The sequence below is a fragment of the Dromiciops gliroides genome, chromosome X (genome assembly GCF_019393635.1).
Source record: "Dromiciops gliroides isolate mDroGli1 chromosome X, mDroGli1.pri, whole genome shotgun sequence".
NCBI lineage: Eukaryota > Metazoa > Chordata > Mammalia > Microbiotheria > Microbiotheriidae > Dromiciops > Dromiciops gliroides.
In genome coordinates, this window is record NC_057867.1 from 3,525,851 (window position 1) to 3,537,947 (window position 12,097).

At 42.5% G+C, this 12,097-nt stretch overlaps 1 long non-coding RNA gene across 15 annotated transcripts in view; it reads right to left on the reverse strand.

Annotated features, from left to right (window-relative positions):
- LOC122733456 overlaps positions 1–12,097 on the reverse strand; it is a 98,174-nt gene that overhangs the window by 2,512 nt on the left and 83,565 nt on the right. For 2 of the 15 annotated variants that reach the window (XR_006353866.1, XR_006353861.1), the window contains exons 8-12: positions 1,218–2,784; positions 1,037–1,079; positions 871–923; positions 489–576; positions 102–214 (exon numbers count right to left, since the gene is read on the reverse strand). This is a non-coding gene — a long non-coding RNA (uncharacterized LOC122733456). The remainder of the gene's footprint in view (positions 1–101; positions 215–488; positions 577–870; positions 924–1,036; positions 1,080–1,217; positions 2,785–12,097) is intronic. The other 13 variants (XR_006353862.1, XR_006353852.1, XR_006353858.1 and 10 more) reach the window with 12 other exon arrangements.

The following is a 12,097-nucleotide window of genomic DNA, read 5'->3' on the forward strand; positions in this document are numbered from 1 at the left end:
GAGGGAGAGGAGAAAGAGATATGGGTGAGAGACTCCTTACCTTCTCATTAATTTTTCTAATCTGGTGACAAGGCCAAGAAGTAAAGAGGGTCTCCCCATACCTGTGTTCTGGTCAAGCTTCTGCCAGCTGGTTGTCTGCAAAAGGGGGAAAGAGGAAGAGAGAGAATCTTCCTCTTCCAGCCCATCTCCTTGCCATGCTCCTACTGGTCTGACCCTGAAAAAGAGAAAGTCTTTCCCTTGCTTCCCTCCCCTCTACTCACTTGATGGACATGGGGAAGAGGGAGGGAGAGAGAATGAATGAGAGATTCTCCCTGCTCTAGCTGCTTATTTCCTTGTTGTGGTTGTAGTGGCCAGACCCTGGAAAGGAGAAAGAATCTTCTCTCTTTCTCACACATTGGTCATCTCTTTGCTATAGTTCTGCTGTACAGAGGTGAGAGAGAGAGAGACGTAGGAGGGAGATTCTGTCCCAACTCATAATCATCTCTAACCTGCTGAGAGGGCCCCAAATAAAGACGGTCTCTCCATAACTTTCTTCTGTTACGCTCTTCACAGTCAGGGTTCTGGTAGGTGGGCCTGCTGGGAGGGGGTTAGAGGAAGAGAGAGAATCTTTTCCCTGCCTCGTTGATTAGATTTTATTGACCTGTCCCTGAAAGAGAGGAATAATCTTCCTTTCTTCCACATTGGTAATTTCTTCACTGTAGTTTTGTGGGAGAGAGGGATAGAAACGGGAGCAAGAGGGGAGTGAGGGGCAAGTCAGGGTGGCGTGGAGGGGAGGGGGCAGAGATGAGAAAGGCAAGAGGAGAGGAGAGAGGGAAGAGAATCTTCCTCTTCCAACACTTTATCTCCTTGGCGCAGTCCTATTGGCCTTACCATGGAAAAGAGAAAGTGTCTTCTTACTAGCTTATAAATTCATCATTCCTTGGCTATAGAGGGAGAGAGGGAGAAGGAGAGAAATGTGTGTATGAGAGACTCTGTCCCACATCACAATTTCCTCCAATCTGGTGACAAGGCCCAGAAAGAGAGGGTCTCCTCATACCTTTCTTGCTGTACTCTCTTCACAGTCAGTCGTCTATCTTGGCCTGTTTGGGGAGGGAGGAAGAGGAAAAGAGAGAGAAAGAGAGAAAATCATCTTTCAGCCTGTCTTCTCTCTGAGGTCTTACTGGCCTGATCCTTGAAAACAGAGAGTGTTCCCCCTTGCTCCCCTCTCCCCTACTCACACATTGGTCATCTCTTGGTTGGAGAGAGAAAAAGAGGAGAGATAAGCTCCTTTCTACTTCCTTCCTGTTTGTCTTCTTGCAGCAGTAGTTTTGTTTCCCGGGTCAGGAAGACAGAGAGGATCTAAATTGCATCTTTCCTTGGACCTGCTGGCTGGGATCAAGGATATAAACAGGGACTCCCTATCCATCTCTGCCCTGTTTATTAGGCTCAGGGAGACATCTCCTTTCTCCCCCCCCTTTTGATGTCACTTTTCTATAGTCCTGTTACCTGTATCCAGGGAGAGAATGGGAGAGGGAGGGAGGGAAGAAGGAGGAGATAGAGATGATAGAGCTAGAGGAGATTGTGGAGATGGTAAAGATAGAAGAGATGAGGGGGGGAGATAAGCTCCTTTTTACCTCCCTCTTGGTTGTCTTCTTATGGTAGTAGTCTTGCTTCCTGGGTGAGGGAGACACAGCATCTCCTTTTGTTCTTGTCCTTGGACCTGCTAGCTGGGATCAGGGAAACAAAGAGGGGCTATATCCACCCCATCATGTTTTTTAGGCCTAGGAGGGGGGCATCTCCTGATTCTCTCTTTTTGGAATTTCACTTTACCATAGTCCTGTCGGCTCAGCCCAGTGAGAAAATGAGACACGGAGAGAGGAAGAGAGGGAGAGGGAGAGAATATTCCTCTTCTAGCTGGTTATCTCCTTGCTAGTTTGTCCAGCCCCTTCTGTCCTTTTAGACACAATGAGGTTGAAAGGTCTCTCCACTGATTTTCTCATGGCCTGGACAGGCCCAGTTGAGGTTATGAAGAGCAGATCTGAGGGGAATGGGTAAGGACAGGAATTGGAGATAGTGTGAGTCTCCCTAATCCCATAGTTTGTAGACATTTCTATTTCTTGGATCTTGTGCTAAAGCGCAGAAAGAAACTCACTGCTACCTCTCCTCTGCTTGTCTTCTTGATTGCCATTGTGCTTAGGAAGGGAAAGAGAGCTAGAGAAGTCCTCTCTCTTACCTCCCTCAATGATTGTCTCCAGTAAGAGAGACAGAGACAGTTTTCTTCCTTGTCTTCTAGTCTCTTCTTTGGTTTGCTGGCTGGGCTCAGGGAAAGAAAGAGAGGATTTCAACTCACCCCTGTCCTGCTGGTCAGGCCCAGGAGGGGTGCTGATTCCCCATCTCTTTTCTAGACATATCCTTACTGTAGTCTTGCTGGCTGGGTCTGGGGAGAGGGCAAGAGGAGGGAAGAGAGAGGAAAAGAGGGGGAGAAGAGGGACAGGAGAGGGAGAGACAGAGGGGGGAAAGAAGAGGGAAAATTGGGGGTAAAGAGGGGGGACAGAGGGAGGGGAGTCTCCCTTTCCCAGCTGGTTATCTTGTTGCAGTGGTCCTGCTGGCCTGACTCTGGAAAAGAGAAAGTGAGTATTCCCTCCCACCCCTCACCTCCACCCCAATTGTTCATCTCATTGTTGTGATTCTGCTGGCCTTGCAGAGAGAGGCAGGGAGAGGGAGAGAGAATCATCAGCTTCTCTGTCGTTCTGTTGACTGGGTCCCTCAGCTCATCTTCTTGCTGTAGTCCCCCCATACCTTACTCTGGAAAGCAGAAAAAGAAAGAATTTCTTCCCTCCACCCCAAATCCCACCCCCTGCCTCCAGGCTAGGTTTTCACTTCTTAGCTATGGTTTTGCTAGCCTGGACCTGGGAGAGAGAGATGCACTCACTCCTCCTCTCTATTTTTCAAAAATGTTTTTATTCTGAGATTAAAACACCCCAAAATAATGGTGAATTATATATGAAATCATGAACCTCAATTTCATACTGCTTGCTTTTAAAAAATTATATAATAAATTCCATGTTACTTTCAAAACTATCCTACCTGTCTGTGATAACTTTTTTGATTTTTTGTTTGTTTGTTTTGTTTTTTGGTGAGATAATTGGGGTTAAGTGACTTGCCCAGGGTCACACAGCTAGTGTCAAGTGTCTGAGGCCAGATTTGAACTCAGGTCCTCCTGAATCCAGGGCTCGTGCTTTATCCACTGTGCCACCTAGATGCCCCTGTGATAATTTTTAAACTTCCTTCTTTTCTGTTCATTTAAAAATGTTCAATGGTCCTTTTGTTTTGGCATTACTATTGCTAACTTCTCTGACCCCCAACTTTCCTTACTAAATAAAAATCAAAATTTTAAAAATCTTTCAGCAAATAAACCTAATGAAAGAAAACAAATCCTCACAGTGCCTTCCAATATCTACCTGTCCTTTCCTCAGTCTTATACATCCTTTCTTCCTTTTTACTCTTCCTTGTTTTTTTCTTCATCTGTTCTTTCATCCATCTCTCACTCTGTTTCTAACCATAAATATCTCACTTTTTCAGTCTCTCCTAATCACCCACTTCTGACAGGCTATGATTCTTATTAACTGTTTATATCCCCCCATTCCGTCTTCCCAATATACATATTATGAAAGCTCTATGCCATCCTAGTGAGGTATCTTCATTCATTCATTTCGCAGTGTCTCATTCTAACCATCTAGTTCTACCCATTTCTCTCTGTTCATCTCACTTTCTATGTCTTCACCACTATTTAATCCTCACTTTCTAGGTCTCTTCATTTAGCCACCAATCATTGTCTGAATCTCTCCATTAATCCAATTCTTTTTTCTTTTCTTTCTTTCTTTTTTTTTTTTTTTGGTTTTTTGTTTGTTTTGTTTTTTAGGCAATTGGGGTTAAGTGACTTACCCAGGGTCACACAGCTAGTAAGTGTTAAGTGTCTGAGGCTGAATTTGAACTCAGGTACTCCTGACTCCAGGGCCTGTGCTCTATCCACTGCGCCACCCAGCTGCCCCTTAATCCATTTCTTAATGTCTAGGTCTTTCCATTCAGTCACCTCTCAATGTCTCTCTCTCTCTCTTATCTTCCAACTCTCCCTATCAATTTCTCTCTACTTATCCATCTTACTCTGACCAGAACTCTTGAACTATCTGTCCTCTAGGGCTTCTGTATTCATTCCTCTCTCCATTCATCACATCTTTTATGGGTCTCTGAAATAATTCACATCTCACTATGTCTCTCCAACCTTCTTCTTCTGTTTCCCTAGGTTTCGTTATTCCCACAGTTCTTCCTGCCTTGATCTCTTCAACCCTCTTCTCAATTTATAGACCTTTCCATCAATCCTTCTCACCCTGACTTTATGTGTCCCTGTAGAGGTGACCACAACCATCCACACCTCCTATTCTTAGTCTTTCCCTTCATTCATTTCTCACTCTCTACAATTCTCTAGCCATAAATATCTCACTTTTTCAGTTCCTCCAAATCATCCATTTCTCGCAGTCTATGTCTCTCTATTAATCCATTCATAACTGTTAGGTCTCTCTCTATATCTAATCCTCTCAGTATAAATATCATGAATGTTCCATACAACAGTAGTCAGGTTTCCACATTCACCCATCTCTCAGGGTCTTGGTTACTTGAACCCACAAAGTCTACATCTATATCTCTTTAACCATACGATTCTTCCCATATATTTCTCCCCATTCTTCCAACTTTCAATTTCTTGTTCTTCATAACCAAGTACTTCTCACTTTCTAGGTCTCTCTTTTAATTTACCTCTCACTCTCCAGGTTTCTCTTGCAATCCAATCTAATGCACACTAAGTGTCTTCAACCATCCATTTATCATGTTATCTTATAGATCTCTCCAATCATATCTCTCCATTCATCCTTCTTGCCCTCTCTAGATCTCTCCCCACAATCCATCTCCCTGACTTTGGGGATCTGTATTCATCTAAATCTTCCTTTACTGGACTCCAATCATACATCACTCTTTTTGGGTATCTTTCAAATCATTCTGTCTCTTGATCTCACTCCAAATCATCCATTTCTCCTTCATTCATTCATCAGTGACTGTCTAGGTCTCTCCATTTTTCAATACCACGCCCATTTTGAATGTCTAATCAATGCTCCATAACCAACTATTCACTCCTTTCTATTGATGAATCTCTTAGTATGTAGGTCTGTCTAGCCATCCAACTCTACATCTCTATTCCTCTTCTACTATCCACATTTTCTATATTCATCCACCTCTCACTGACTTTGGCATTCTAACCATTCAACTCTTCCTCTCTACATCTCTCCAAACAATCACATCATCCCATCTTCTCCTGTAATTCCAGTTCTTCTGTAATCATCTCTCTCTCACTGCCTAGTTATTTCTAACTATTCATCTCTACTTATTTAGGTCCCTCCCTCCATTCAACTATTTCTCACTGTCTAGGTGTTTCCATACCTTCATTTCTGCCTCTCTAGGTACTTGCAACCTTCTATCTTGACTTACTTGTGTTTCTCCATTCATACATTTCACAGTATTCCATTCTTTCATTCACCCGTCACTTTTGAGCTCTCTCTCTAACATTATAACTTCCTTTTTCTTGGGTCCTCCACCCAAATGTGTCTGAGTTGCTTGTTCTGTCCAAGCATACAAGTCTCAGCATGGTAATTTCTCCATTCATTGACCACTCATTTTCATGGTCTCATCAACCATTGGTCTCAGCCTGTGTTGATCTCTATTTTTATCCATGTCTTCTTGCATGTTTCCACTATTCATCTTCTCTTTTTTTCCTCTACATTCATGTATTTGCCCCTCGATGCACCTCCATAACCATATCTCATTCTTTATCTATCTTTCTATTCAACCATCTTTCACTTACTTGATCTCCACCAAAAATATCAATTTTTTGCTTTGCTCAAATCATCAATTTCTCAGTCTATGTTCCTTCATTCATCAGTGACTAACTTTCTCCAATTATTCAATCACATACACACTCCATATTTCTAATCAATGCATAAGAACCCAATATTTATTTCAATCCATTCATCCATCTCTCAAGTGTGTAAATATTTCTAGCCATCCAAATCTCTTTCAACAATTCTCCAACTTTTCACATTCTCTTTATTCACCCATCTTCCACTGTCCAATGCTTTCTACTCACCCGACACTTACTCACACACTCCCTCTCTTTCCTGCCCCCCCATCTTTTCCACGATACACATCTTCCCATCTAGTTCTCAAGATTTATCCATCACTCACAGTCTAGGTCTTCCTAACCATTCATCTCTACTTATGTAGGCCTTAGCTTTTTAATCTGTGGGTTGCAACTCCATGTGGGATTGTGTAACTGAATGTGAGGGTCACAGAAAACAGGCAACAGTAAAATGTTATACCTATTATATGTACCCATATAACCAGGATTGCATAAAGTCTCTCTGGAGAAAGGGGGTCTCAAGTGGAAAAAGTTTAAGAAGTCCTGATCTAGGCCACACCCTTCATTCAACCATCACTGTCTCAGTCTTTCCATGTCTGCATTTCTGACTGACAAGATCCTGTCAACCTCCACTTTACTTTTGTTAATGCTTCTACTGCAGAACCAGAACAAAAGACCACTGGTATGCGGGTCTCCATTTATTGGTGGAAATCACAAATAAGCCTTGGTCAAGGAGGCAGAGTTAGGGAGAGTGGCAGAGAGAGGAGACAGCTTTCTAGCATTCTTTGAGATCTCACCTAAAACACACCAGCCTTCACATAATGATCTCCACAAACAAGGAATGACTCCCAAAATAACGGTTAGTAATATATCAATCATTATATAGCCTACCCAAATAATAATCTCTCCTACAGAACACTGCCTCCATTTAACGTCCAAACAGTGTTGATGACTTCCTCTGTCCAAACGAAGGCCTAACTTTATCCTATAAACCCTGGAAAAAACATGACTTCTATTTTTAAATTATTTATATATCACGATTTCACTTTTTCAATTAATTTGTCCATTTGAGGAGGTGTCCCTTAAATGGGTATCTATTTCACATATTCTGCTCAAAAATGTTTCACACTGCTACTCCTTTAAAGAAACACAGTTTATAACAACAGCTTCATTCTTCGACCAAACTTGAAAGATCCCTATTTTTTCATGAAGAATGTTTCTACTCAATAGGATGGATACAAATTACATTACAGTAAATGACTATAGTAACCTAGTATATGATAAACCCAAAGATGAAAGCTTTGGAACAAAAACTCAGCATGGTAAGAGTTGGGAAAATTGGGAAACAGTATGGCAGAAACTAACTATACACCAACATTTCACACCATATACTAAAAGAAGGTCAAAATGGGTATGTGATTCACACATAAAGGATGATGCCATAAGCGCATTAAGAGAATATGGAATTGTTTATCTGTCTGATTTATGGGCAGAGAAATAATATAGGACCAAAGAAAATATAGAGAGGAAAACAAAATGTAAAACAGATAATTTTGATTATATAATATTACAAAAATTTTGCACAAAGAAAACTAATGTAACCAAGATTACAAGAGAAGCAGAAAATTGGAAAAGAATATTTGAAACAAATATCTCTGATAAAGGCCTCATTTCTCAAATATATAGAGAATTGAGTCAAATTTATAAAAACACAAGACATTCCACAAGTGATAAAAGGTCAAAAGATAGGAACAAGTAATTTGCAGACAAAGAAAACAAAGCTATAGAATGATTATAGAATCATGTGAAAAAATGCTCTAGATCAATACTGATGATATAAATAGAAATTAAAACAACTCTGAGGTATCAACTCACAACTAATAAAGTTTGAAATATACCAAAAATGGAAAATATTAGATGCTGGAGGGGATGTGGGAAAGCAGGGATGCTAATTTACCATTGGTGGAGTTGTACAAAGATCCAAACATTCTGGAGAGCGATTTGGAAATATGCCCAAAAAAGCTAGAGAACTGTGCATACACTCTAATCCAGAAATACCACTGGTAGGTTTATATCCTAATGGACCTTCCTCACGTGAGTCAAAGACATAATTTGCAAGGTCCTTAAGTCTATCTGACTCAATCACTGGGGCCTAACCAATGCCCTATAGCCTACTATTCAACTCATCTGGACCCTGTAGCGGCTGGAGTGCCACCTTGCCTTAGAGCAGTGGCGGCCACAGCCCTTTTGGTAGAAAAGGCCTCTGATTTGGTCCTAGGTAACCCTCTAACTGTGCAATGCCCTCACAAAGTGGAGGCTCTCTTACTACGTCACAGGACACAAGCCTTTTCAGATCAAAGGCTGGCTAAGTATGAAATAACCCTGTTAGGTAATGAGAGTATCACTTTAAAACGCTGCACAGTTCTCAACCCAGCAACGCTACTCCCTAACTTACCATTCTCGGGGAACCATTGCACGACTGTGCTTCTTTAGTTGATATGGCTGAAAAACCCCGTGATGATCTTTTTGATACACCTTTAGAAAACCCTGATCTTGTCCTCTATACAGATGGTTCCTCATTTATGAGAGGGGGAACCCGTTTTACTGGAGCTGTTGTAGTTTCTGATTATGACACCCTCTGGGCAGCTTCTCTGCCTTCCCATTTTAGTGCACAGGCTGCTGAACTTGTGGCTCTTACACAGGCCTGTAATATAGCCAAAGGTAAGAGTGCCACCATTTTTACTGACTCGAAATATGGCTTTGGCATATGCCACTTTATTGGTATGATTTGGCTTCAACGAGGCTTCCTAACATCCTCGGGCAAGGCTATTGCCAATGGGACCTCTTAGATGCCCTGAAACTGCCTTCTTCCCTAGCCGTTGTACATTGCTCTGCCCACACAGGGAATAGTGATCCTGTTTCAAAGGGAAATGCACGAGCTGATTCTGCAGCCAAGCTTGCTGTATTAGAAGCTCCTGAACATGTATTTAACCTTTCACCTTCTGAGGATATTCCTTCCAACCTAACCTATGATGATTCTGAAGTAGAAAAGTGGAAAAAGAAATTTAAGGTGAAACAAATATTGGCCAGTCTTTAGAATCAAATCAGCTGAAACTACTTCCCTTGCAGGAAGCTACAGAACTTAATAAAAAGGGAGTGTCACTTCAGGTTAGAAAATATCACCCCTTTACACCAACTGACTTGAGCTCATGGAAAGCAATCTTCCCTAGTTTTGAGAAACATCCAAACGTTGTAGTTTCACAGTTAAGGACTATATTTAATATATATATCAACCTACTTGGGCTGATGTTACTTGCCTTATGGAAACTTTACTGTCCCCAACTGAGATTACAGATATTATCTCAGCAGGAAATGCCCTTGTTGCGAAGGGTAAGGCCGATGTGGAATGGCCTCTAAAGGATCCAGAGTGGAATTATAATAACGACAGGGATTTCCAAAGATTAAGAAACGCTAGGGAAACACTTCTGAAGAGAATGGGTCTAGAAAACCCGAAAACTGGACAAAATTTATGAGCACATTTCAGGAGGCTAATGAAAGACCAAGCAGATTTTACAATAGGCTTTGTGAGACCGCCAGGCAATATACCAGATTGGATCCAACTGATATAAAAGATTCTTACATTATTCTCAACATGTTTATTTGTAATTCACTGCCAGAAGTACGCAAATATTTTCTGACTCAATGTCCAGATTGGAGGAGCTTAACAGCTAATAGACTTAAGGACCTTGCAAATTATGTCTTTGACTCATGTGAGGAAAGTCCAGATCACCCTAAACAGAGCATTCTGGCACCGGCGATTCCTAGTCAGCCATGTGAACACCAGAACAAGGACACTAAGGTGTGTTGTTCCTGTCAGCCATGTGAACACTGGAACAAAGACACTAAGGTGTGTTGTTACTGTCGTAAGGAGGGGCATAAATTAAGGGAAAGGTTAAAGAGGGGAGATTTATGATCTAATATCCAATTTTAAATCTCACACTAAAGACATCTCCAAAAAGAGAAAAAGACCTATTTGTACAAAAATATTTCTAGCAGTTCCTTTAGTTGTGGCTGAGAATTAGAAAAGAAATGAAAGCCCATCAATTTGGGAATGGCTGATCAACATATGGTATATGATAATTATGGAATATTATTATGGAATAAGAAATGAGAGGCAGGAAGATTTGAGAAAGGCACAGAAAGACGTGTATGAACTGATGTATACTGAAGTAAGCAGAACTAAGAGAACATTGTGCACAGAGAAACCAATACTGTTTGATAAAAGACCAAAGGATTTAACTACTGCAAAAACTCCAAGAAGATCCCTCATTGTTTTCTGAGTCCCAATATTGTAGCTAGCCTCCCAATTAACTCTTCCCATATTAAATTGGGCCCTTACAGATTGGTGGCCTCTATGGGGCTTAACCAATCTGAGGGATCTTTTAAAAAAAAGCCCTTACACCCCAAGGGTCAGCTCTTCCTCCATAGAGAACTCCCTCAACTCAACATCACCTAAATGTTGAGGACTCCCTCTACCCTCATTTCAGCCTCACTTCATCCTGTCCACCTTCTAGAAAACAGCACTTCTGCTTCTTCATTCACAAACCCCCCACGGTGACATTCTGTCCATTCCTATATCTCTGACTCCATGCCCTGTCTCTTTTCCGGGCACTCTGCTCCAACATGTCTTCCACTTTCTTCTTCCACTAAAGGCACCAAGGGACAAACAGCTGAACTTTCCTTTCCTGCTTCTCAAAAACAACAAACTTCTCCATCAACAGACTCCAGTTACTGCACTGCATACATCTCTCAGTGCTGAGCTCTCTCCTTGCAAGCCACTCCAGTAAATCACTTCTGCCTGCTTTCCTCCCTGAGAGACCTATCCACACGCTCTCTAGCCAGTCATTTCTCACTCACCACCTATGCCCAACCACTCATCTCTTCCTGCCTGTGCCCTTGCTTCCACTCAAACATGCATGCTCAGGCTAGCTTTTCCATGCCTTCATCTCTGCCTTCCTGGATCCTTTCTACCTTCTCATTAATGCTCTGGAGAGGTCAACCTTCCTACACATTACACACGTGGATTATGTCCCTTGATTTCCATCTCCATCCACCTCTCTCTTCCATCACTCCTGCCTTGTGCTTCACCTGTCTTCCTTAACAACTCTCAGCCTATGGTCCCATTCTGCCATTACATCTTCTCAGACTTCATCTCACGATATATCCACCTCGGGCTAACTCTAGGTCTCCAGACACAAATCGCTTTTGCACTACGCTTCATTTCACCATGCCTCTGCCCCAACATCCAAGTCTCTCTTCAAATTCACTTCTCTTTGCCTGTGGGCTGCTGGCTATGCAGCCCCTCCCCACCCCTCCATCCATCCATCCATCCATCCCTCTGTCCGTCCCTCCCTGCCTCGCCCACTCCTCTCTCTCTCTGCCCAGACACTGATCACTTCTTCCTTCCACATTCGCACATTTCACATGCTTTCTTTCATTCCATTCATGAGGACCAGAGGCAGGCTTTTGCATACATCACACTTCTCTTTTTCTTGGACTCTGCTCACACGTCTCTTTCACTCTGCTCATCGCTTCTGGCATCCACATCTCAGAAGGGAGATTTTTCTCTAACAACCCCAAATGCTCCAGAAACCAATCCTCTATTCACTACACTGGGACACTCACTATCTAGGGTGCTTGTCCTATGTTCCATCTCTCCCTCTCAGCCTAACTAAACCTAGTACCACCTTTTCCTTCCATCCACCCATCCACCCATCCACCAATCCACCCATCCATCCATCCATCCATCCATCCATCCATCCATCCATCCATCCATCCTTCCCCACCCAGTGCTTCCTTCCACCCATCCTACCCTACCTTTGTCCAGCCATCCCTCCGTCCCTCCCTGCGTCCGTCCATCCCTCCCTCCCTCCCTCCCTCCCTCACCCATCCCTCTCTCTCTCTGCCCAGACACTGATCACTTCCTCTCTGAGCTTCCCCTTCCCTTTGACTGTCTCTTTGGGTCCAACTCTTGCAATCCCTTCATCTCTACTACTCTGGGTCCTTTCTTCCCTCTGTCTTATTTTCTTCACGTCTCCCAGTCAGCGTGTTCACCCAGATTCATGCTCTCCATTCATCAAGCAGTCAAACAAG